This window comes from Anser brachyrhynchus, assembly GCF_964034855.1.
Source record: "Anser brachyrhynchus genome assembly, chromosome: 6".
NCBI lineage: Eukaryota > Metazoa > Chordata > Aves > Anseriformes > Anatidae > Anser > Anser brachyrhynchus.
In genome coordinates this window covers 29,367,104-29,389,544 of record NC_137700.1, presented here as the reverse complement: position 1 = coordinate 29,389,544, position 22,441 = coordinate 29,367,104, and the positions used below count along the sequence as shown (strand labels likewise).

Sequence of the window (22,441 nt, the reverse complement as noted above, 5' to 3'; positions counted from 1 at the left end):
TTGTTATTTTGGAGAGAGGATGGGATTACACTTCCAGTCTGTATCTGGGCTTGTTGAAAACTGCCAGCTACTACAAGCACTAGTGTAAGACTTAGTTTAAAAACAAAACAGCCCCCTAAGAGCTAACATAAGAGCCACAATCATAGCAACATTAGCAGATACGCATGAAATGACCATGTGTGCTCACATCAAGCTGCAATGTGCACCACTAACAGCTTCAATGTGTCCTGCATTAGAGATACTACACATGTGAACTCCTTAGTGCACACACAGTAAGTCTTCTCCCTATGGGCTGCAAACTCTATTTTCATCTTTATAATCTATGTAAAAGCTTAATGACTTACGTGGCCTAAGATGAAGTTTAGCTATCTGCTGTTCATGGATACTGTGAATATTTCCCATTAAAACTGATGTGTTTGGGTATAGAGTATAGAATGGAAAAACTATCAAATGTCAAGACACAAGCAATCAAACAGACAAGTTCACTTCAGGAAAGAAGCTGTAAATTCACGTCTGAAGTTAGTAAGTCTGGCTTAAAAATGCGCAGTTTTTTTTTTTAATAATGAGTTTTTCATACACATAGCTTAATAATGAAGGTTATGTTCAGTATTCTCCAATAAATCAATATTTTAATTAAGTTATAAGGACATAATTTTCATTCTTTTTTTTTTGATATTCATAGAAACAATTATAAAGCAGCAAGAATTTCAGAAAACATCTGGTAGTATTATTTAATTTTAATGAGATCAAAGTTATGGGAAATAGTGGAAGCATCACAAGTTTCTCAGAACAGATGAAAAACCTCTACACCTAATTACTATAGTCATTTATAGTCAATTAGAATTATTATAATACTGCATGCTATACTTCATATCTGTACAGTAATCTTTAATTCCAGCAATGTACAATATTGATAACTCCATCAATAATGACTATAATATACAACCTGTCCTGTAGCAAATTTAAGGCTTCAAAATTACGAACAAGAGTTACAGGTGTGAGCTGGGATGTTATTCAAAATATATGTTACATTACAGAATCTATTACAACTACCTTAAGAGCTTTGTTGGGACACAGCAGTATTTGTAGAGGTCAGTAGTGCTCAGTGACAGAATAAGAGACAACGGGCATAAACTGAAACATGAAATTCAACCTTAACATAAGTAAACACTTTTTAGTGTGGTGACTGGAATGATGTTTGTTTGCTTTCTTGAAGAGTATGGTTTCATCTTTGGACTCTCTCACTAGATATTTATAAACATTGTTAAGATCTCCCCACATCTTCTCTTCAAGTACCCACATCTCTGACAGGGAAGATAAGACAGGGCAAGTTGCCTCCAACACTGTTTTGGCAGCAGAATCACAAAAAAGGAAGCCAGCCAAAACACCTGTGATGCAACCTTCATCTATAATCCTACCAAAAACAACAAAGAAGCTTGTCTGCAAGGAGGTCACTGTGACAATAGAGACAGGCTCTTCATAATGTTGCATGGTGGTGGACAAAAGAAAACAGATGTAAGCTGATACAGGAGAGATATGAGGAAAAGCATACGAGGAAAAGCCTTCTTACTATGAGGACTGTCAGGCATTGGAACAGGGTGTCCATAGTTGTGGTACAGTCTCCATACTTGAACATTTTTCAGGCCAGATTGTGAAAGCCCTGAGTAGCGCTGTCTTTCTTCAATGCTGACTCTATTTTGAGCAGAAGGTTGGACCAAGACGACCTCCTGAGGTCTCTTCCAACCTGAACTTTTTTTTTTTTAGAATCTGACAGAAGTGTTTACAGTTCATTTTAAAGGAATTGAGTAAGATCCAAGTTAGCTCTACCACTGTTAAATAAAAAAAAAAAAAAACATAATCAAAAAAATCCAAACAAAACACACAATATCTGTGTTCTGGTAATATACACAATACGAATGCAAGGAACACTTATAAGGATTGTATGGGAAGTCCATATTACACATAGCTTCAAAGTTATCTCAGTTTATAAAAGAACTTATTAAGCAACATCCCATTAATCTCTTCCCAGTTTCAACATGACCAAGTGTTTTTTTGTTTGTTTGTTTGTTTTTTTGTCTATTATAGTTCTTGTTATTGAGTAGTTGTGTAACAGGTCAGATGTAAGAGGAATGTTCAGCCCTTTCCTCACCCAATACTTACGCTGGGCTCTCCCACATTTCGGTGGAAGCTGATGCAAGTCTTTCAAAAGTTTGTTAGAGTTTCCTAGGCAGATTTAATAAATGCTTCTCCAACAAACAAAAGTGCTCTGGTGCTTTAAAAAAAAATAAATGAGAAAACTGAAGTTTTCTAAAGATCCCATAGGGACAATTACTCATATCGGAGATGGAATGCTGCACAGCATGGTGAAGTTGCTTTTTCCATTTTTAACTCGATTATTTTAGCAGGAAAAGAGTTGGTACTTGCTAAAGGTGGGAACAGCTTCGCTACAGTTGACCTAAACAGCTACATAAAATTACAGTTTCTTCTGATTAAGAAACAGATTATGGAACTCAATGTCTGATGCAACCTTGTTTATTTATAGTCTTTAAGTTCCAGTTTTCCTAGCACAATGGAACATAAGCAGGCAATAGTTTCCTGTTCTGAGTTTACTACTCATCTTCACCTAGCTTTCCAGCTAAAGAGCTCTCATAAAGCAGTGTTTGAATTCACACTTTAAGCAGTTGTTCAAGCAAGATCACAAATATTTGACTCATTTTCACCTTTGTGACATTTCCTCATTTCTCCTAAGAATTATTCAGCAAAACCCCTTAGCTGCATGTACTGTTATTTTACAGAGTGGTGTACCTTTGTTTTGGTGCTTAAATGGAAGGTAGTGTTTCAACAGCTTCAGTTAGCATTGTTACAAATAGAACTGAAATTACTCTGTCATCCTTTGCACCTTGCACTTTTAAGTGCAAAAAATGGTAAGCCTATGCTTCTTCAAGGAAGAATTCAAATGGTATATACCCATAAATGCTAAAGTGCTTTCACTGTTTCCATGTCTGTCCACTTTTCATCACTGTGATTACATTACCCAAGAAGCCCACTAAATGACTGGATCAGTTTGCTTTTTACTCTAAAGGTGCAAGCAATGAAAACAATGACCGCTTGTCTGCGACACTTCAGTTGTATGGAATTGTTCCTTGGTTAGCCTTCCAAAGAGATAATTTTTTCCTTCAGTGAGATCCTATTCTTACTGTCAACAAATTCAAACAAAACTTACAATAAAGGAATAATGGTCATTTGTAGAGAGACAAGAACAAGCTAGTAAAAGCTTGTGTTGTGCTATGCTAATAATCTCCTCTTACAGTAATGCTTCTGACAAATAGGGGAGAAAGACAACGTATACACTAAGATGATACATAAAACCCTACAAATAAAGGTTTCAATTTAAAAATTATAATGGCAGGTGACATTTAGGGTATTCAGGCTGTCTTCCACAAGAAAAAAAACATTCACCGTGCTTGGAAAAAAAAAAATCAGAGAGAGAAAGATAAAAGGGAATAAGCTACTTTATTTAAAAGTGAAGAGCAAGAATTTCAGACGTTAGCAGATGTTATTTCTTTACAATAGCCTTACAACTAAACCCAGAATTTATTTAAGATGGGCACATATGAAAATAAGAGAAAAAGATAAGCCTATGCCACATCGAAAAAAAAACAAAACTGAACTCTTTCCTGTGCTCAAGAACTGAGTATGGCAAGCTATCTGTTGGCACATGGCTGCAGATGGATTTCAGACACTAACTATAGGGTGTTATAGTGTTTATAGGATAAAACACTAGCTTTCCACAACAAGGCTTTGCAGTTGAGCCCTTATGCCCACAGCTGCCGGCAGCATCACAGCAGAAAGCTCAGCCAGTATGACAGTCAGTCTGAGCCCTGTTTCTGATCCACCAATAAAGTTAAGTCCAGTAGATTCAAAACAGATTCTCAGTTCTTGCATTTTCTGTACCAAATCCAGAATCTGATGAAGGGTAGAGAAGACCATACTTAGAAATGGAGTGCAATGTACCCTTACTTTTCATGCTGCAAGAGAGGCTGGCAAGAAAATGGATGGTTCTGCAGACAAAGACAGTCCGCTCTTACACTGGTGTCATACGGAGAAACTGGACTCCCACACATGTTCAAGGAGAGACTATGAGAGCAGGTTGGTACCTACTTTATCCATGGGTAAATCCCAGATGTTGCTCTTACTTAGACTCCATTAAAACAGACATCCATCTTTCCACCATACTGTTCAATCTGTTTCATATTTGCTCCGCCCAGAAAGAAGAGTAAATCAAATCTTATTATTATAGTTTATTTACTCTCCACTACCCTCCTCAAAAGAACAGTTTTGCATGCAGCAGTTAAGCCTGCTATTTGGCAAGAAGTTGCAATAGCATGCAACCTGTCTGCAATTTCACATGGAAAATAATGTGGTTCTGTGACTTGGGCACATGAAGCAACAGTTTTTAGACAGAAGCACATACTACACCTTAATTCATCAGATAAAATGTGAGATCATAGCAGTATAAGAAAATTCAGCAATATTAAAACAAATTAAATCTATAATATATCAATCCATGTGTACACGTATTTCTTAAGAAATAAAATGGGCAGTGAAATACAATGAATGGAGACAAGGAAGAAGGGTTATACGTCTATTGATTGAATACAATTTAAATAAAGATTGTTAGCTCAGTTCAACGTTGAATGCTCCCATGTATATGTGACTTAACAAATATCCAAGACTTCAACATACTTCAACATACAACTTCTCACTCTTTTCTTTTTACACAGCTACAGTACAACTGCACTGAAACAGTGCTTTATACACTAGATATTCTTCTAACCGGTTCTTCTCTGTCTCTACTGGTCAGCATGCTCCAAGATTTTTCCTTTCAGTAGATACCCTCCACCTTAATTTTGCCCCAGAGTAAAATTACTTATCTGCATTTAAGTACATCTGACAGTTGTTAGCCTGAATACTTAGCTAATCTTAATTTCTTTTGTATAAAATGTGACTATATTGTTTCACCCAACTGAGCATAAATTGCAAAGGTGGAAGCCTTCCTTTCAATACTACAATGTAAACATCATCAGAAAGTAATGAAAAGTTTTGCATACGTCAGCTCTGTAAAACAAGCTTAAACTGAAAAAATAGATTTCTATATGCTACTTTTCTTCTGCTAAGGTCCTTTTAAAATTTGATATGCCATGGCCTTTAAAAAAATAAGTTCTTCTGACTACTACTAGAATATATGGAATTGATTCCAACATTAAACAAACACCCTTCTCAAAAGTACTCAATGCAAGCTCAATTTAAGCAACTGTAAGTTCAACCACATACAGCTCCATAGATTCCAGCAGAGTTAATGTCATATTTGCAAGTAGTTGTGTTAAGGTGAAATCTGACATTTAAAAAAAAAAAAATTTTCAATTACTATTGTAAAGAAAGTCTATTACCTGCCTTCACTGAAAGACAAGAGGAAAACAATATCACAGTAATGCCATTTATTCTGTTTACTTGTTAGCAATCCTACAAAAGAGCATTGTAAACATGTATTAAATCATACGAATATGTAAGTTTGACACTTTAAGCATGAAGCCAGAATTGGAAAAAATGAATGTCTTTTTAAACTCAACCTAACTTTCAGAAACAGTAAGTTAAGTAAAACGCTTTTTTTAATATACCGTCTGGCAGAACAAAATTTAGAGTATCCAAAGTCACTAGCCTGTTCTGAGACCATAAGTTGCTTGGAAAACTTTTGTCTTGTGCTGGTAGCAGCAATGTTGGACATTCAAACCTCTACCTTTTTACTTTCCTTGGGACTTCCTCAAATATACTCTACTAAATGGAAAGCTTTACTTCCATCTAAATACTTCCCAGGTCTTTTCCCCAGGCAGCATATCGTAGCAAATCAGATGATTCCCAGCTCTCTTACTGCAAGCCCATTTGTCCAAATGAGTTCACAGGAACTTGACACGACACAGCCTTCCCTCGCCAATGTTTTTTGGCAAGTATTAGTGCACAATTCTCCTTGCTTTTTGGGCAATGTCAATGTCACCATTCTTCTCTGACTGTCAGAGGCTGACTTTCAGGAGACAACAGGAAACCATAAACAACTTTACCTTCGCCTGGAGGGATCAGAACATAAACTTTCCACTATACTTACTCATGCAATTTCATATGCTGTAGAAAACCATGAAAACAAGGTTCATCGTTTATTCATTTTGTGAAACTATTTTATTTTGCAGGTACTAATTAACTAACCCTAGATCAAAATTAAAATTATCTTTAGGGCAACTGCACTTAAAGACAGCAAGATCTGAAGTGCATTCCACTTCTGCCATGGTGGAATATGGACACTACTGCTGCATTTTCAATCTCATTAATATTTAAAATAATAAGAGTGTAAATTTCAATGTAAACATCCAAATCCAACACACTACTACACAATATTCTATGAACTAACAACGTGGACACTCTCCAGAGAGGGAGAGGATGTGAATTCAAAAGCATGTAAGAGACAACTCCAGTGTCAAATCCTGGCTGAATCCTCTGCTCGCATAAGCTGCACTACTAAATGATACACACACTGTCATAGCCAGTAACTATTACAAAAAGTTGAATGGTAATATACTGAAGAACTCTTCAGAAAAAAATGAAATGTAGGCATATCCGTACCTTTTGGTACTCAGTTACTTTCAAAACATTTTACTTGAAGATGTGACAAAAATGTCGCAAATCCAAAGTTTGTTTACATCTAAAGCTGGTCAGCCAAAAATTTGTTCACAAATCACAAAAGAGATGCTATTCTGAATGGATAGTTTATTCTGAATCATAATAAAGACAAGTTTCTCAGCAGTAAGTGAAATATTTATATATACTTACCCAGTGCAATGTATAACCAAAATGTGGCAAGATGAAGTCCTGAATCTACCCAATTTACTGCAATACAAATACCATATGAGCACCCTATGCACTGAATTGTTGATTTTGTCAACAGGTAGAGTTTTGAAAGACTGGTATCATCTACTAAAGACATTTCGGAACAAAATTCCATGCCAAGCAGTACTAATCAAAACCTGCAGCTCAACAGGGTTTGAGGTTTCATTTTAGAACTCATAAAACCAGATCTGGGAGACTGGAAGATGGTGAAGAATGACAAGTGGAGAGCAAAAAGAGAACTGGAAAGCAATCATGGGGAAAATAAAATAAAAAGAAAACTGAAAAAGAACAGAAAAGCCCCTTCCTCCCCCGAGAGTGTAAATATGTGCCAAGGGAACCATAGATATAAAAAAAAAAAAAATCTGAAAAAACAGAATACAGAAAATGAAGCCTGCAACTGCGTGTAAACTGTTGAATATACTGAACAATAGACAAGAAAGTCAAATGAACAAGAAATTAAAACATTTAAGAAATGCAGAAACTGTAACTTGAAAATAAAACTGTTAAATTACACTGAATGTTCCTTCCTCCTCAACACAGAATAAAATGTCTTCTAAAAAATCACAGAATCACAGAATCGTCTAGGTTGGAAGAGACCTCCAAGATCACCTAGTCCAACCTCTGCCCTAACACTAACAAGTCCTCCACTAAACCATATCACTAAGGGCTACATCTAAACGTCTTTTAAAGACCTCCAGGGATGGTGACTCAACCACCTCCCTGGGCAGCCTATTCCAATGCCTAACAACCCTTTCAGTAAAGAAGTTCTTCCTAATATCCAACCTAAACCTCCCCTGGCGCAACTTTCGCCCATTCCCCCTCGTCCTGTCACCAGGCATGTGGGAGAATAGACCAACCCCCACCTCTCTACAGCCTCCTTTAAGGTACCTATAGAGAGCGATGAGGTCTCCCCTGAGCCTCCTCTTCTCCAGGCTAAACAATCCCAGCTCCCTCAGCCACTCCTCGTAAGACTTGTTCTCCAGACCCCTCACCAGCTTCGTTGCCCTTCTCTGGACTCTCTCGAGCACCTCCATGTCCTTCTTGTAGCGAGGGGCCCGAAACTGAACACAGTACTTGAGGTGCGGCCTCACCAGAGCCAAGTACAGGGGGACAATCACCTCCCTAGACCTGCTGGCCACACTGCTTCTTATACAGGCCAGGATGCTGTTGGCCTTCTTGGCCAGCTGAGCACACTGCTGGCTCATATTCAGCTGCCTGTCAACCAATACTCCCAGGTCCTTCTCTGCCAGGCAGCTTTCCAACCACTCATCTCCCAGCCTGTAGCGCTGCTTGGGGTTGTTATGCCCCAGATGCAGGACCCGGCACTTGGCCTTGTTGAACTTCATGCAGTTGACCTCATTCCATCGGTCCAGCCTATCCAGATCCTCCTGCAGAGCCTTCCTTCCCTTGAGCAGACTGACACAGGCACCTAACTTGGTGTCATCTGCAAACTTACTGAGGGTGCACTCGATCCCCTCATCCAGGTCATCGATAAAGATATTAAAGAGGACTGGCCCCAGCACTGAGCCCTGGGTGACTCCACTAGCAACCGGCCTCCAACTGGATTTGGCTCCATTCACCACAACTCTTTGGGCCCAGCCATCCAGCCAGTTTTTAACCCAACAAAGCGTACGCCAGTCCAAGCCACGAGCAGCCAGTTTCTTGAGGAGAATGTTGTGGGAAATGGTGTCAAAAGCCTTACTGAAGTCAAGGTAGATCACATCCACAGCCTTCCCCTCATCTACCAAGCGCGTCACTTGGTCATAGAAGGAGATCAGGTTCATCAAGCAAAAAACCACAAACCTGCATTATAAGTATTGTAACTATATATCAAGTAAGGATAAAAAGCCTTATCATCAACAAGGAGTAGGTAGGACCTTCTTCTGTGGTATCTGAGTAACACTGAATGGGCCCTAGAAAGAATTATCTAGTTATTTCAGGAGAAAACAACTTACAGCCATTCCCATGTCACTGAGCCTTCCTGAATTCATTCCCTTGACATAAAATAAAAAGGGGCCAATTTATAAAACTTCAAGTAGGCAAAATTTTCCTTATGACTTTACACACTGGACTACAAAATTCAATATTCACTTTTCAGAGCCATCCCAAGTGATACACACATTAAACAGGAATGCATTAAAGCTAAGTAGGTATTTACTCAACATCAAAATTAGAATGTTAGACATTAAGAGGTCAGGATGAAGATATTTTATGCTTGGATACTCAGCTAAATGGAATACAAATTCTTGTTTTGAAGAATCCTGAAGATTCAGTAGTACAAGAAATGATTCCACTTAGTTTTCCCTAAGCTCTTTGTTAAAGCAAAATGCAAAAGTATGACAGGAAAGTTGCGACAGCTCTGCCTTACAGTGGGGATTCCTGAGAACTGCCTCTGTAGCTCCCTTAAAGTTTGTTAGGATTACAAAAGACAGTATTTCTGTTACACAGAATTCACATTTTTTTATGAAATAAAATAAATCTCCAGTACAGACAGGGTGTTCAAGCATTGGAACAGGCTGCCCAGGAAATTGGTGGAGGTATTTAAGAGACACGTGGGTGCAGCACTAAGGTACATAGTTTATTGATGGACTCAGTAGGCCAGGTTAACAGCTGGACTCAATGAAGATCTTTTCCAACCTAAACAATGATTCTGTGATTCTATGAAACATTAAGCTGAAGCAGTGCTTCAGCTTAGTGCCATGCAATAGTTTCTGACCAGCTCTACACTGATACCTAGAATTCCTTCATTCCTCATGTAAGCACATTTTAAAGCAGTAAAACCAAACTCACATCAGTTATACACTGCAGTAATTTAAACTGTACATGAGGCATACCTATTCAGTGAAGACTCATATTGAACATCTCTCATTCAATAGCTACAAAACCAGAAAATTCTGAGCCTTAGCCAAAGCTTTCTATATAACAACTTACCATGTACATGGTTTCTCCATCTGTTTAAAAATAAGATTATAAAAATAAATATTATTATAGTCTTATTCTTCTCATTAAGATCTACAATGAAATGATAAAGAAGTATTTGTTGTTATTATTAACTACACATAATGAACACATTTCACAGGAACAAGACCAACAGAACATGACTGCACAGCCAGAGATTCAGAGATTGTGTCAATATACCATTGCACATACATAATAAGCTATATGAACAGATAATTAGTGTCTTTAGATTCATGATTTACACAGATTACTCTGCAATCTTAACATTCTTCCTTTTTTTAAAAAAAAAAAACATGAGGAATATTTTGTAGATAAATGGAAAATCATGTCCACCAAAACAGCTAAGTGCAATTTAAGAATGAGGCAATTATTTCCTTCCCCACATATGTAAACACAGCAAACATTGTTATTTGCATTTCAGAAATTAGACTACTTTACAATCACAAAATATCAATTAGCAACAGCATAAAGAGGCCATATTTCTTTATCTACAATGTAAAGTAACATGATCATTTTGTACAGAAATGTTAATATGTGCACTTTTTACTTTAGATTGGCTGAGCAGTATTCTAGATTGGCGTTATTCAGTATATATGATATTATCTGATTTTCTTCAGTTGAAATTTTATATACTGTATATTAGAGTTTTTACAGAAAAATAAACAACACACTTTAACAGCATTTCCTTTTACTGCAAGCTAGCACAAATTCAAGTATCTCCCAGTGGGCAACAGAGAGCTTTATGAGATGCTTGCATATTCCTATTGGCTTCCGTTTGATTAAAGGAAGCTGCTACATTATAGAAGCAAAGTAGAACAACTCCATTGAGTATTAAAGCACAATATTCTGTGCATAGGACCGCACAAGGATTCAGAAGAAAAGAGATATACTGCTCTTCCCTGAATATCTGGTTACCTGACTTTGAGGAACAACTCTTTAGTTTTAATCAATTCTTTACATAGTTTTGTTTTCTAAAATGTCATTCATAATTATCATAACAGTCCTCTTCTCAAGATGCATTTTTGAAATTACAAGATTAAATTTCAAGCTTTACAAGATATTTTTTTTATTTCTCTTTTCTATCATTGACACTTTATGCTATCAGGGTACAGGAGATAAAGAATGAACAAAAAAGCTAGGCAGCAAATATTTAAATAAATGTATTAAAATGCCATAATTTTGTTGAGGGGAGGGTAAAGAAAGGGTAAAAAAAACAGAAGCATTCAGCTCTCTAACCTGTTAAAGAGGTCTAATCTTTCAGGATTTTTTGAAGTGCACAAGAATGGGTCTTACTTTAGGATCCAGAATCTTGGAGCTAACTTAAGATTCAGTAGAGTATGAAAATAACATGCCCTTTCTTTTTCTTCATTCTCCAGTGCACATGTCAGATTTTGAACTTAGAAACCCCTAGACCCACAAAAGAATCTGTGTGTTGTGAGTATATTTTATTAATCTACTATACGAGGGGACAGAAAAATATCATAGCCAGGATGTCAGTGATGAACAGCTACTGCTACGGAAGACTCAATGTTTAAAAAATACAGAACAAAATCAAAGCCATAAAATAGAATCTGTAAATTGAGTGAGCAGATAAAACAACAATAACAATAATAATAAATAAAAAAAAAACAATAAAAAGACACCTAACTAAATTGAGCTATTTATTTGTTCAATAAACTAAAGGTAGTATGTTGTAGAAAGGAAGTAGAGTCAGATCTTTCTGGGACTGACAACCTAATTTTTGGGGATAAGGTCTAAAAGATGCCTAATTTGCAACCTATAAATAAATAAATAAATAAAAATCTGAATTGCTTATTTTCATACTTCATCTTAGGAATCTATCACTAGAAAGTGTCAAAGCTGACAATTGCAAATGATTTTCCTTCTTCAACCTGACAGTGCCTTCCTTTATAAATGGTACAATGGCAAACATGGATATGTTGGAATTAATGTGAGGCAAGTCTGGAAGATACTTGATAATATGGTTGTTATACGAATGCTTTTTATACTGAGAATCGCCTATGTTTTCTATATATGACAAGATCACAAGATAAAACATTTTATTATAATATCTGCATAAGGCTTATTTTAAAGAATTATATCATCTAGAAACAAACCAACAGCTAATTCTGAAGTTACAGTCAAAATTTATTTTGTTGTACTTTGTGTTACAAACCACTGTCTGCAAGGGTTGACTGCCTTTCAGTTAATGAGGTCTGACTACTGTATAAAATGTTCCGTAATATGGCATTTTTATGGCTATGATTTTAACTAGTTAAGCCAGGGAAACAGATGACAGCTACTTTTTAATCTTACTGTTGAAGTAGAGCTGTAGACCTTTTCCTTCCAGAAATAATCCTCAAGCTGATCACTGTCAACTGATTGCTGGAGGGAAAGTTTGTCAGCTGAGGAGTGTGAATGCATGAGAGTCAAACCTCCTCTTTCCATGTGTGACCATTCTTCCATAGAAATGGGAGCTAAATCAGACATACTGTTTGTAACTTAAAGATCTATTCTGTAGGAACCTTTAAAATTTCTTCTGTATACTGGTAAACAGATTAATTTGGGGAAAACTGTATCTGACTAGATTCCATTATCAAAGAGACAAAATCTTATTCAAGTGCTCAGAATGAAATTCTTGTATATTTGTTCCTTTAAAATAAAAGCATATGTTGTAAGACTTGAATTTGGATTCTGGGATATAGCTTTCCCTGTGAACACTTCAAACAAATTTGTATCACAATTGAAACTGCTATCAGATTTCTAGGTCTAAAATATATTGGCCCAATACTGGTCATTTGTAGAAGTAACACCGCCAACCTGCTGCAGAGGATGTAATGAAGATCATTAACGTCTACAGACTTTTATACCTAGTAAGCACTATATAAATGCTAAATTATGACAAGGGCAGAACTAGTCCAGTTTTGCACATCCAGAAACCAAAAATCTATGCTCAGTATTTGGATTCCTTTATTCAGTTACTTATGAAAAACAGTGTCTCTACCAACTTCTATTTTGTCATTTATCAGGACGATCTACCTCCTCATTATTTTGCTTTTGCACTTACAAATGTTTCAGGTATTCATTAATATCCCACTGTAAATAAATACATTCTTACAACACATTTTCTACGGTTGATTTTTGCAAAAAAAAAAAAAGGAAAGTCTTTTGTTTGCAGTTTATAATGTTTAATTAGGCATCTTTTTTCCCTTTTTCTTTGAACACTTTTTAAGATGATGAAAAGTTAAGACTTTACTTCCAGAGACTTAAATGTAATATGCAAAATTGTTTAACACTCTAAAGAACAGTAGTAGGGGGAAAATATGAAAAAAAATCTCTGTAGTTCTGTAGGTAATATGCAACATTTTAGCGAGTAACTATAACTTCACCCTTTATAGCACCAGGGAAAAAGGACTTCCTCTGCCTTTCCAAATAAAACAGATGCTCAGAGTTAACAGAAACTTTTCAACAACAACAAAATCAAACAAACAAACAACAACTAACAACGGGAATTACTTTTCTGAAATTCAGATAATGCATATACATTTTATTGATTTTGGAAATCAAGGTAAAGGCAAGAGTTGCAAACCTGCACAGGTGCCCATCACCAATTTTTTCATCCCTAACTATCCACTTCAACTTAGAAGCCAAAAGCAATTTCTCTCCAAATTCTAGAGGCATCCTCAGATGCCTTATTATCACACAGAGAAGTAAAATTCTTCCATTTTTCAAATGGAGTTCCCACAGGAAGTGAATTAAGAATGAAACTGAGAAAACTAGATTTCTTCTTGAAACCCATGTCAAGGTATTTAAGCTGAAAGCATAGTTAGCTCATCACTGTGTCCCTAGAACACAGTATCTTAATTTCCAGGGAAAAAGAAAAAAAAAAGAAAAAAAGCATTTTCAATATTTTAAGTATTACCTTTTACAATATTCTGTAAATTGAAAGCCTTCACTTCATGAAAAGGTTCCTCTACCTCACTCTTCTATGAATATACACACAAAGAAAATACAGCCTTTTAGCTAGAAGTGGATGCACTAGTGACTTCATAAGCCAACAGAAAATGTTCTCTATTCAAGCAACATTGAATTAGTTTTCCTGAGGAACAGCTTGACTGTAGACCACGCTTAAACAGCACATTGAGTATCACCCTAGAAACCTTAAAGTTTGCTTATAATGAGGGTAGTCCAGTGTCTCTTCTGCTGGTAAAGCAGATGAGTGTGTCACAGCAAGAGAAAATGTAGAATACAGATGCAATTTTTATCAAGGTTTTGCCACCACCTGCAGCAAGCCGACTTTAAAAAACCCTTGCTTCAGAAAGGTAAGAAATTCCATTTGAACACTAGGAAAAACAAAAACAAACAAACAAAAAAAGCAAACAAACAAACACAAAAAATTAATATGAAGGTGGTTAAACACTGAACCAGGTCGCCTAATGAGGCTGTGTGTCCATCCTTGGAGATATTCAAAATGCAACTGGACATAGCCCTGAGCATCATGTTGTAGATGAGCCTGCTTTGAGGAGCAGGGGTCTCCTCCAGAGGTCCTCACCACCACCATGAAATAATAATACACCATTGCATTTCCACTGATATCTTGTTACACTTTGGGAATTAAGTAAAATCAACACTACTGAAGTTTTTTTTTTTTAAAAAAAAAAAGTTGTGATGTCAAAACAAAATAATATGGATGCAAATCACTATTTATATTAAAAAAAAAAAAACACTCAAACATTTAGACAATACAGCTGTTTTAAAAACCACACTTTAACTTAATTAATGCAATGTACCGTGTCTTGCTCCAGCTCCAGTTATTCAAGCCATTGCAGAACACTTCATTTTAGTAGCTTTTCCACTTACTTCACATATCAGTTAGAAACATCTCTTTCCCAAGTATAAAGGGCTTATCTTCATTCTGTAGTCTTAAAAACTTCCTAATCTATATGTTAGTTTTAGCCAAGGGGGGCTAACTGCAAGGGGGGGGCTGGGGATTGCTATAGAAATTGGTCAGTATTTGGAGACTAGATTCTTACATTAATGATTAGAAAACCTAAACTTCTAAACATGCATGAAAGGGTAATGCTTTTGGAGGCTACAGATGAACATGTAGCAACATTCTGGTCAATTCCACAATTTCCATTTAAAACTTAGCGGGCAGCACTGATAAAGTTCTGATACTGTCACTTGTTTCACTGATACCAGGAGAAATAAGGACTGGACTGAAAATAGGAACCTGCTTTTAACAGGCAGGAAAGTTCTACAAAAATAAGACAGACACCTCAGCAAAAACAAAGAATTCAGAGAATGGAGAGATTCTTCACTTTTGAGGTCTAGGTAACCTGGATGAGAAAAAGGCTTCAAAGCCCTTCCAGCAGAAAGGCATAATATTCTTTATGTCGAGCCATATGAACTACCTGTCTTCATAAAATTGCATTCAGAGAATTACAATATCTTCGTATCATTTCAACAAGTTTACCCATTGCAGACATAGGTTAGTCTGTTATTAAAAATTATAGAACCTAAGTAAAATTTAAATTAAGCTTTAACTTATTACTTTCCAACTCTGTAGCAAATTTCTACAGGTAATTCAATGATTCCATGGCCAAGGGTTGCCCAAGTTATGACAAGAATCCCAGGATATTTCTCCCCTATCTTTTTGACTGTTAAGTCTCAGGAGAACATCTACCTGAGCAGCAGAACAAAATGGACAGTAATTGTAAGTGGGGAACAGGGAAAGAAAGAAGCAATAGGGACACAAAGCTGACCTAGGAAATTAAACGAGGTACTAAAAAAAAGTGTTTCGTTCAGGTTCCTGTTCTTACCAACTAAGAATACAATGGCTTTTGTATTAGATTAAGCTTCCTCCGTGGATTATTAATGGACAGGCACAAGGTAGGGAATTTACAAAGGACCTAGCATCATCACCAGAAATCTGTAGGGTTCTACACTTTATAAACAGTGAGTTGCAAGAAGAATCTAGATCAGAGTGGAGAGTAGACTCAAGAGTATAAAATGTTCTGCTTAAGATAAGAGGAGGAAGTGGCCTAGGCAAATGTTATCCTGATTTCAACGTATAAGAAGCATTATAGGTTTTTTTTTCCAACTATATCAACTATAAAGAGGACCATTAAAAAAAAAAAAAGCAGGATAATTTCAACATAATTTAAAAAGATACATCAGGCTGGAGCAAACAAGTTAACCTTAAAAGAAAATATTAAGGTAAAGGATATCTCTTCAAATTTCAGCAAATAGTTTGACATGGCATCACCCAGCAATTATTTATTGATTTGAAAAGGGTGTAATACAAAAAAATAAAGTAGATATAAAACCAACTACAAGTGAGATAATGAATGGACTTCTTTAAAAATCACTTTTCAGATGGATTTTGTCATGTGCTCATTTGTGAACTTGGCAAAATGTAGAGGTGTTTTGATAAAAACAGGAGGTATTCTCGATACAAGACTCTCACTATTCTACAGTGGACATTGGAGGACCTTTGGGATAGATGTATTAGAAATGGGAAAACATTTAGCAAGTCTTCAAAGCCACATGAATGCAAATAGCAGAATTTCTGATGGCATGGTATCTTATAATTTCAGAACTACAGGAAAAAAGAATTCACATCTCTACTGCAAAACTAATCCAATTAGGTATACCTGTAGAACAAACTTTATCTTCACCAGTATCCGATATGGTATTTTTAGTAGACCAAGTAGAGCATTAGAACTGTTATTTAAGACATAGGGGAGACACTTCAGGGACACAGCATTGGATGCAGGTGAGATATGTTCAGAATTCAGGAGAATCAAGTTACTAGTCTCTGTATGTATCTTGTTTTATTTGACAGATTTGCTCTGGCTCCTTTGATCTTAGCACATGAAAGGCACATGATCAATGTTTATAATTTACTGAGGAATATACACAAAAGAAGGAATTGCCTTTAAGTAACAAAACTGAGACACTACAAATTAGGAATCAAAGAATATATTTAGGCTGGAAGTTAGAAGAAAGTTCTACATATTACAAGAGAGGTTTCAAAACTTTTAACCAGAAAGAGCAACAAGGCAAAGTACTTAACTAGCTTTAAGGTAGACTGTAGTCAGCTTATGTCTGAGATTAGATAATGCTGTTGCCTAACCCTGAAAAGGCCTCTTCTTCAGCCCTGAATTAGTATGGTGAAGAACTGCTCCCTGTTCTGCTCCCCTCCCTTCCCAGGTTTTTTCTTCCAACTATTCCCACTGAAGTTCAATTTGGGTTATAAGAAGACTGAAACAAACTTTTCACCTTTAAGAGAAAACAGTCTTAAGACTTAAACCCCTACTCTACTACCTTACATTTTTATAGAATATTGCATCAAAGTAGATGACTGGAAGCTGTCCTTGAGATCGAAAGATTTAATCAGCAACTAAATAGAGCAGTGCATTGTAAACATACTGAAATGATACAGCTTCTTTCAGTTTTCATTAAATATTTGTCATCCTTGCTAGTTTAATAGATTTCTGCTTACTATATAAATAGCCAAAATAGGAATTTGATTGCACTCTATGCATATAAGTCTGAAATCCTGGCACTATCCTTTCTATAATGATGTTGCTATCTGAAAACCTCTCATAAGATTCTAAGACATAGATCTAATCATCCCCCACGTAGCATACTGCTTTGATGTTAATCATTGACCACTCAAAAGTTTTCTTATGTCAAGCACCAAAGAGTGAATCAAAAACAGCTACAGAAAATAGAAAGGGTATATTCATATGACTACAGATATGGACCAGTTGCCAAGTAGTTATTTTTATAGCACTAAGAGAACATCAAGCAGTGGTGCAGTCAGCTAACTCTGATCCATTCAGCAACTTTTGAAGCCATGTCTATCGAGAAGCATGCAGCATTATGGTCTCATCACAGAAAAACATACTCAGCCTGTTGCAAATATTGAGAAAGTAGGCGGGTCCATCATTCGCTGAAGTCACCATGCCTGCAATCCATTGTATCAAACACAATCATGTTATTATTGTACACACAGTGAAATGCCGTGGCTGTAAACACATTTCCCAATGTCCTGCTGGTTGACCAATGATTTTTTTCATTTTAGATTAGAAAAGAAGCAAATGCTTTTCTGATGTAACTTGAACCACACTCTGGCAGCCAAACATAAATTTCACTTCAGAATCTACACAGGATGGGAACTTAAGCTATGACAGAAGTTGGTCAAACCCCTATTTTTTTCAGAATTTCCTTGTTATTCACATGTAATCTACATAGTTAAAGCACTGTGACCCAAACAATGCTGTTTAAAAAGAAAAAAAGTATTTCTATTGCAGTGCTATCTCAGACCAGTAAATGGCTACTGCTTAGTATACTTTGGCCACTTCGGGGACCATTGCTCACCATAGCATTTTCAGTTAGAAGAATCAGAGAAGAAAATAAATTGCTCTCCTGTTTCAAATTCAAAGATAAAGCCACCTTTACTGACTGCCATTTGACCTCTATCATCTCTTTTTCTGTGGTAAATTAAATCCAGAAAAACAGAATCCTTTTTAATTGGTAGACTAAACAGAGGATTCCACCTTAAATGACATAAACTGCTATATATGTGAATATGACTTAGTTCAGCAATGACATGAAGTACTGGAGAAAATGAATTTGACAGACTGTCAAAATTTCAAAATGTTTCCCCCCAATCTCTCTAGCCTCCTTTACATTTTTTGTCTTTTTTACTTTCAGCCTGTGCTTATTTTTGGCTCCCTTATTCTATAGCTGTATAACAGTGATAGGACAACCACTGCAAACATCCTGGTCTTCAAAGTAAGCATATTCAGTGGTTAGCCTAGCTCATATGTTCTTTCCTACCTCTTAGGCTTCTGGATTAGTATTAGTATATTTTATTAGTTTAGCCCTCTGCTGCCACTTGCATCCATACACTTTTACAATAAGCCTACAACCGATGAAACTTTCAAATCACATGTGCCACCACTGTTGAAGAACACAACCTCCTTCATTCCTTCAGTCTGATGACATGACTTAATGCAATGTACAGTCTCCAACTACAACACATGCAATCTTTTTAATTAGAAATTAGTATTTTTACATAATTGAAACAACATAGCAATAATATTTGTCATTTACAGTATTATCAAAAATATGTTGGGATACTAAAGTAATTAACTCCAATATATTTTAGTTCTGAAATGACAAAACCTCAGACTAGTTTTGTCAGCAACAAAACTAGTCATATATTGCAAAATTCACTTGTGCAATAAAACTAAATTGGAAATTAGAAATCAAAGAATTTTTATAATATGAAACCATGATCTCACCAGTCTGAAAAAAAAAAAAAAAAACACACCACATTTTCTAATATATGAAGAAATATCTGACACAGGAATAACTATCCCTAAAAACAAGAATCTTACTGAACAGTAGTTCGCCCCAGTTCAGCTCATTTAACAGACAAGTGTCAAGAACTATTGTAGTATTGCCTTAGAGGCAGCAAGCAGAATTCGTGGAAGGAGCTTATCGCATTTTTAATGGTTCCCTCAAAAGATGGAAATAATCAAAGCAGTCATCACACAGATTTCAGGTGCTGTAGTTGAGAAAGTCAGCCTTTTCAATGGAAGCTGTGGTCTCCCTAGTCCAAGTTCTCTCCCTTCTGTATATCAGAAAATACAGTTTTGTACAGACAAAAAACTAAAAGTAAAATTTAACAGCCTGGTCATTCTCAGTCTTTCCATGTGTAGCAAAAATAAGAGGGCATATGTGAAACTAAAGCATCATCCTTACACTGCCAACCATTTCCAAGTCTGCAAGAGATTTCAGGCTATAACGTGTAAATCATTATTATGTGCTCCGATAGTACTTTCTATTTAATCTGGAGAAAAGAAAAATCCCCTTTAGAATTACAACAAATAACTACAGTTTAGTTTTAAATGAAATGATGTAGTTTATATCTGACCTGAGTTTCAGTCTTTTCCTAGTGGGAAATATAAATTCAGCATTTGGATACATAATCCTACAGCTCTCAGGAGCCGATTTCACCGCGAACACTTTACATGATTTACAGCTCTCCTCCAGATCCAGATGACAAGTCTCGACGGAGCAGGTGCAACGGGGTATATTTCCTTCCTTCAGAGATAATTTCCTCGTGTGTAAATTAATTAGCAACTCTTCATCACTCTCGCGTAAGCGGGGAAGATGAAGCTAATGGATTACCAGCGGTTAATTTCTCACGCGGAGCGGGTGACCCGGCAGGCTGCCGGAGGGAGGGGGCTCGGCGTTGTTACCGCCGAAGCCACGACGTTTTTGACAGCGTCAGCGGCGGTAAAAGTGAGCCCGGCTCCCGCACAGAGATGCCAAGAGAGCAATTTTTAAACCACGGGCAGGACTTGTGGCGGAGGGGGGGAACCTCAGGGACGCGAGGCGAAGCCCTCCCCCGCCGTAAGACACGCGATCCTGCCTCCCCCGCCCGGCAAGTTGAAGCCGCCCGGCAAGTTGAAGCCGCCCGGCCAGCGCCGCCAACCCCGCACCCTCCCCGGCCCTGCCCCTTCCCTCACGGCCGGGGGGACGAGGAGCGCGGCGGGTGTCTCCCGTTACCTCCTGCGGAGCCATGGAGAGCGCTGCGGGTGCGGCCGCGGCCTCGACTCCGCGCGTCTGGCGGCGGCGGCGGCTCGGCGCCGGAGCTCTCCTCACGCCCTCAGCCCTTCGCGCTCCGCCGCGAACCGGTGGCACGGCCCGCTCGGCGTGAACGCATTAACAGCGGCCGCATCATGATTAATGCATCAGCCCCGCCGGCCGGAGGAGGAGGCGGCAGGCGGGGGGCTGCGGGAGGCAGGGCAGGGCGTACGGCAGCCTCCCTTCTCCCGGGGTTCATCCCCAACCCGAAGAATGCCCGGCAGGCCAGGGGGCGCCCCTCGCGCGGCAGCCGTTGGGATTTAACTGCCGCGGCTCGCGTCCCCTCAGCCCGCGCGCAGGGCGCTGGGGCCGGGATCCGCGGGCAGCACGGTGCGGTCGCGTGAGGGCTCGCTCCGGGCCAGCGGCGCCACCGGCTCCTCGCCCAAGCCGGCGCCGATCCGGGCACGGGGCTTTCTCACTGTACTGCTGATCTGAGAGGCGCCCTGGATTCCTTCACATCCCGGTCGTTTAAACTTGAGGTGCACTGGACTTGGAGTTGTTTCCAATGGGGGGTTAAGCAAGCAACGGCTCGGCTTTTAAGGCGGTCAGACAGCTGCTACGCGAACTGCCACAAGAAACGTACCGCTCTAGGCAGGAACCCCCTTGCATGTCTCTGACTTTATTTTTCCATTCCACAAACAGGTGGAAGTCCTGCAAGTCCAGCAGGCCTCTGATGCTCACTACCAGATGTACTAAGTCTACAACACCAAGGAGACACTCGCTCTTCCAGCCTCCTCTCTTCTTCGGCAGCTCCCTAATCGAGCAATGAAGTTTGTGTAGAACATGATTTAGCACCGATTTACTACTTCCTCACCTCATCTATAAACCTGGTCTGCCTACCTGGTAGCATCTTCATGCTTCAAGGAACTGTACTTCAATAGGAGATTACCAATTCTTTATTGATCATGTGCCAGGAGCAAAATTTTCTTCTGTCACCTCTTGTGGAAGCAAAGTATTGTCAACCTGACACAGCTATATATAGAGATTACCGAGTATTAAACAGAATTCATAAGCTGTACATAGAGAGATTCCCCAAACTGTCACAAGTCCTTACTTAGATAATCATAGACAATGAGGATTAAAGCGGTGTAAGGAGGAAGGAACAGAATATATGATGGAAAGGTGGAGCTGTTTTGTGGGAAATTTTCATTTCCATGACGTGTTATTTTTATTTTTCCTTTCCCATTATGCTGTAGATTTTGTGTTACTTGCATACAAAAGAGTAATTACTTGCTACTCCACAGCTGAGGTTGCATTGTAATTTGCACTTATAGCAGGACTAAAACCTTTGTGTTTCATACTTGAGTGATTGCAGTTAGACTACACATTTGGCACAATAACACTTCAGAATTACAGCTCAATTTTCTTTTCCTTTTTTCATAATATTTGTTTGCCTCTTGTAAAGCGAAGAACTTAATTGCCCTCTTTTTCAAATGTTTCACATTTTCTTCACATTTCTGAACTCTTATAGAAGTAATTCTGAGGGTTCCCATGTATTGCAAGCCATTCTTCCTTTAGAATAAGAACCCAGGTAAAGCCAATTTTGAAGTGTGTGTCTTTACAAATTTGTAAAGCTTGTGTCCTGGATTAATATTTTGATGATTTTTATTTTTTTTAAAATCTGATGTCTGTTTTTCATGTTGTTTTCATTTTCCTTATTGTTTTCTGACGGCTTCTAGCTATAGTCACTGTATTACTTCTTTGTATTTAGTACTGGTGCTCCAACATCATTAAATAATATTAGATGGAACTGTTCTGTCTGTTTTTATTGGAAAAATAAAGTTTGTCAGAATCAAATTTTTCATACGATTACATCAGTTTTAGCACAAAAAGGTAAAAAAAAAATCAATTAAAACTTTGAATCACCAAGCTAAAACTC

The 22,441-nt window shown here is 37.7% G+C and overlaps 1 protein-coding gene across 5 annotated transcripts in view; it reads right to left on the bottom strand.

The window, feature by feature from the left end:
- LOC308197655 (heparan sulfate glucosamine 3-O-sulfotransferase 1-like) overlaps positions 1-20,623 on the bottom strand; it is a 54,772-nt gene extending 34,149 nt beyond the window's left edge. For 2 of the 5 annotated variants that reach the window (XR_013953198.1, XM_080598519.1), the window contains exon 1: positions 20,485-20,623. The gene's annotated coding sequence lies outside the window, so the exon portion shown is untranslated. Of the gene's footprint in view, positions 1-1,570; positions 8,006-19,846; positions 20,227-20,484 lie in introns of those variants that run through there. The other 3 variants (XR_013953199.1, XR_013953200.1, XR_013953201.1) reach the window with 3 other exon arrangements.
- Between the last annotated feature and the right edge of the window lie 1,818 nt (positions 20,624-22,441).